Raw genomic sequence first — 5,319 nt, forward strand, 5'->3', positions numbered from 1 at the left:
CACTATTGTAGCACCACTTCTTAGGGTGGCTATTCTACGCCTCCATGTATGTTGAAAATGAATTGTCTATACACGTCTAGGCATTCTGGTCTGTCCCAGTACTCTGTCTGTCCAGCCTCATACCAGTTTCACGCTGTCTCAGCTATCAGCATTTTGCACATGTTTGAGGTCAGATAGTATTAATCCTATACAATTTAGATCTGTTTTGGTTTGTTTCATAGTAAGTTTTTACTTTATTCTTTTCTATCCAAAGGAGGCTTCTAGAATTCTGACTGCAATTTCATGGAGTTGTATAGGTCAGCTTGGGTAGTGTTGACACCTTGACACCTTAATGACACTGAGTCTTTTGTTCATGAATACGATGTAGTGCTCCAGTGATTTACAGATTTCAGCACAACTTTTAGTTGTGCCCAAAAAAGGGCTTGGCAGTGAAAGCATTGGCTGGGAAAGTTTGAGGACTGGGGTTCAGATCCCTAGAACCCACACAATGCCTGGTGGGCATGACTTCCTACCTGTAACCAGCCTGGGAAGGTGTTTACAGGATCCCCAGAGCAAGCTGGCTAAGGAGACGAGCCACCATACCACCCATTTCAGGGTTGACTGTGAGACCCTGCCTCAAAGACTGAACTGAAAGAGCCAGTGAAAAAGATTCCTAGCATCAGCCTGGGATCTCCACATCCATGCACCCCAGATATGTACAAACATACACATTCACATGCACACATACCACACATAGATGAAAAAAAATGGATCCTTCAAAAGGTTTTATAAAGATCTATTTATTTTTATTCTGTGTGCACATGTGTTTTTCTGTGTGAGTTTATGTGTACCACATGTGTGCAGGAGCCCTTGAAGGCCAGAAGAAGGCATCAGATCCCATGTAGCTGGAAACATAGGTGAGAGCCACTATGTGGGTCCTAGGAACGGATCTCAGGTCCTTTACAACAATAAGTGCTCTGAGCCATCTCTCAGCCTTACTATTTTAATTTTAATGTGGTGTGTGTATGTGTGTATGTGTGTGTGTGTGTGTGTGTGTGTGTGTGTGTGTGTGTGTAAATTTGTACACATGAGTGTAGTGTCCAAAGAGGTCAGAAGAGGTAGATATGCTCTGGTGCTAGAGTTACAGGCAGTCATGAGCCACCCACACAATGCAGATTCTGGAAATCAAATCTGGTCCTCCACAAGAACAGAACATACTCTTAACCACTGAGCCATTGCTCTAGGCCTGCTTCCTTCCAATTATTTCAAGTTTTAGTATTATTATAATGAGTAATTTTTTAAAAGAATAATTTATTCTTTGCATATGAGTACACTGTAGCTGTCTTCAGACACACACTAGAGGAGGGCCTCAGCTCTCATTACAGATGGTTGTGAGCCACCATGTAGTTGCTGGGAATTGAACTCAGGGCCTCTGGAAAAGCCATCAGAGTTCTTGACCCCTGAGCCATCTCTAGCGCCCTAGTAATTTTTTTGAAGTTCGAATTCCATTAGTATGTTGCTGAAATGTGAAGGTATAGTTGGGTTTTGTGTGTGGATTTTATATTCTGCCATCTTACCGAGACTTCTTATGCTAGCTGCTTTTGATGGCTTCCATTGGCTATTTCAACCTAGATAAGAAGGTCTACTCTGTTTCTAATCTAGATGACTTTAATTTATTCTTGAGTAGAACTGAGGTTTCGTTTACTGGAAGCACAAGGACCTTAACTGCTGTGCCAGCTCTGCCCTGACTTACTGTGCAACCTTTGACAACTCACTTTCCCTCTCTGAAACCCAACTACTATCTAAACTGATCTGTGAGTTCTCTGTGATCTAATGTTCAGTTCCAATGTTGAGTAAGACAAAGACCACACTGAGTGGTGTCCGGGCTCTCGTGACTCATGGCCTTAGGCCTCTGGGCTCTGCCTCTTCCTCTTCCCGTTAAGTGTTGACTCATGGCTGTCAGGAGAGCTGAGGTGTCACCTCTGCTCTCCTGGACTTCCAGCGAAACAGGGAGCGGTTGTCTTCACCGAGCTTTTGCCTTTTGCTGAGCCACCTGGCTTGCGGGGAGCAAGACCTTGGCTGCAGAGCAAAATGGATTTTACAACAAAGGTCAAACCACTCAAACAAACAAACAAACAAACAAAAAAATTCATCAAAGTTTTTTTTTTATGTATATCTTAATATTCTATACAAACACTGGCCCGTCTCTTACTTTTAGATTCAGTGGTTGTTCACAGTATAGTAATGAAGTATGCTAAGATGAGAGGAATGAGGACAATTCAACACCTGAGATGAAACCAGTCTGGTCCTCCAGGTTCCTGCAAGGGTCCAGCAAGGAAGCGAAAGTCTTGTCTGTCTACGTGGAGGATACACACGTTAGAATAAATTATTCTAGAAAGATCTGACTCTTTGAAATTAGAAGATCTGGGCTGCCCTAAAGTCCTGGTGGAAACAGGAGGGCAGGACAGGTCCTTCCTATTGTTGGAATCACAAATCCCTTGTCCTCACTCCTAGGTTTGGGACACCATGATTTCTGAAAGAGAACCCATCTCTCACCAGAGGGAGAACTAGTCCATGCTTCCGGACATCCAGAGCATGGGCCATCAGTTTGACCTGCCTGACCACACACACACACACACACACACACACACATCTGTATACTCACTTCAAATGCTAAACCAGACAGGTAGATTCCTTTAGGCCATGAAAGGCAGTGATGGCAGCAGACACTTCTGATGCCTGGAGACATGGTAGAATCCAGTGTCTGGAAACAACTCCAGAGTCTCCCATACCACTATTTTCACTTTAAGAAAGCAGTGTAGAGATATTTTAAACAAAAATAAACCTACCAGGTGAAGATAGGGAAAGGTTAAACCCAGAGCTTGCCCTCATCGGCTCTGTCTTAGCAGACTCTCCAGTGTGGGCAGAGGTGTGGGAAGATTTTTTGTGGGGAAAAACAATGGATGCCACCAGATGGGCTCTGGTTTGAGGCAGTTGGCCTGAGGAAGCTGTAGGAGATCTAACTCTAAGCAGGGCACCCTGTGTGATTGATTAGGAATTATATATTGGAGTTTCTTTGTCAGTTACTATTAAATTGGTCATTTAGAGCCGATTGCTTCCAAGGGTTATTGCTCCGCGAGCTTGTTGATGGAGAGGATGGCCTATCTAACTGTCTGTAAATTTGACTTAAAGTTAACAGTAGGCTCGCTTCTCAGGTTGCAGATTGTAGATACCACCCTGGCTTCCTGGGGTTACTGCTACAGATTGTGGGTCAGAGTTTTGTTTTTAGGTATGACCTGGCCTCCGTTTGCATATCAATTTCTCATCAGCGATTAAAGAAGAGAAAAGATGGGTTTCATCTCCAGTATAACAGCTCATGGTAGCCAGAGTTGATAGGTCATTCTCAGTTGAGCATATTTCTCCCGTGATCTACTACAGAAAAACCCATGTCAGTCCTGCTGGCTGAGGAGGCTTAGAAATATGAGAGATTGACATTCAGCACAGATGTTGTCGAGATAGGTCTCACCAGGAAACCAATGCTTAGTTTCCCAGCTTGGTGGAGAGGCTCTGCACTTTCTGAGTGCCAAGATCCACCATTTGGTCAAGTGCTGTCAGTCTTAAGGCCTGAGCATTGCATCCATCCCTCCAGAATGAGTTGGTTCTTCACCACCTCCTGCAGCCATATTCTTACCTTGTCACCAGTAGCCATGTGACCTTGGGCTGTAGGAATCAGGCTGCCTTTATCAATCTTTGGTTCTGCTTCTGCCTGTGGGCATATCTGGACACGTCTTCCTTCACCTGTACCTGGTGACCAGGGTGCCTTCCCCACAGGCCTACTCTCAGACATAAGTAACATAACATATGTTAAACTCTCAATGAATGCCTCCCCCGCGATAGGTACTTAGCCACAACAATCATTTTAGTTACAGAAGACACCTCCCACTATTTTGGGAGATCCATTCTAAGCGCCCCCTTGGAAAACTGAAGCTACAATTACTATGACCCTTTATACAGTCCCTCAGTTTTTATAGGAGACTGTTTTCCAAATGGCTTTCTTTCCCTCCATTGGATATTCAACCACATGGATGTTCAACTCCCTTATATAAAATATCATAGTAATTACACACAACTACACATTTATTTATATAGTCATATATTTAATATAACATAAAAGCCATGTGCACAACTGGGAGACTATAATTAAGGAAATGAAGATGGGGGAAAAAAGTCAATGTGGGTTCAATACAGATGTGAATTTTTTTCAATTTTTTTTTAATCCCCCACTGCTTGAATCTACATGTACATAACCCTCAGGTACAGAAGACATTCTCTTCTATACATTAATACATACAATATATACCTATGATAAAGCTTAATGTATAAACTGGACACCAGAAAAGACTAGCAACAATAACAACACGCTATAACAAACGTCATTTAAAAGTTGCAGATCATTTACCTTTAGAATTTCCAATCTAATATCTTCTGACCATACTTGTTCTCATCTGAAACAGCAGAAAGCAGAACTGGAACTAAGGGGGGATTCCTGGTTACTGTATTCCAGCGGTAGGCAGCCACTGTGGAATCTCCATCACTACATGTCCTCCAGTAGCCCACCTTCCTGAAGCCCTCCCTCAAGCCCTAATCTGGTTTGATTATCTATTGCTGAAGTTCTCATTTGTACCAGGTAAGACCCACACAACCGTACAAAGAACCTGGTGAAGAAGACGGGTGGGTCCTGCAAAGGTACTGAGAATTCAGTCATGATTCAAACTCAACTGAGAAAGAGAGGAAGATGGGGGAAAGAAACAGGAGGGAGAGAGAATGGATAATAAAAAATTGTTTCCTATGGTTGTGAGAATAAGGATAATTTTAATTTTCTTCTTTATATTTATCTCTATTTTTCCAACTTTTCTCTCTCAGGTAGTTGTTAATTATACATAAACTGAGGGGAAAACGTTTATTCTTAAAAGCCTATCAAAGCAAGAATTTGAGGCAACAAAAAGAGGCAATGGTAGAATCCAAGGAGCCAAGCTGGCTTGGGACATTGAACACTACAAAGCCTGGAGACAGTGTTCTAATTGAGGGGAAAGGAAAACGGGACCAGGTCAGGTCAAAAACTGGCTCCCGGGAATCCAGGACTGCTCCATCTGAAGAGCCTGGGAAGAAAACAGTTTGATTAAACAAAAGACACAGAGACAAAAACTTGATCCAGCAGCAAAGTAGACCACATTGACCAGAGAAAATCCAAATGGGTGGGCCTCAGGAAACAGCTCATCTCCTTCCCCTAGGAGGACTCTAGAGCAATACTGCACCCCCACGGTCTAAACCCTATCATAT

This window comes from Mastomys coucha, unplaced genomic scaffold (genome assembly GCF_008632895.1).
Source record: "Mastomys coucha isolate ucsf_1 unplaced genomic scaffold, UCSF_Mcou_1 pScaffold1, whole genome shotgun sequence".
NCBI lineage: Eukaryota > Metazoa > Chordata > Mammalia > Rodentia > Muridae > Mastomys > Mastomys coucha.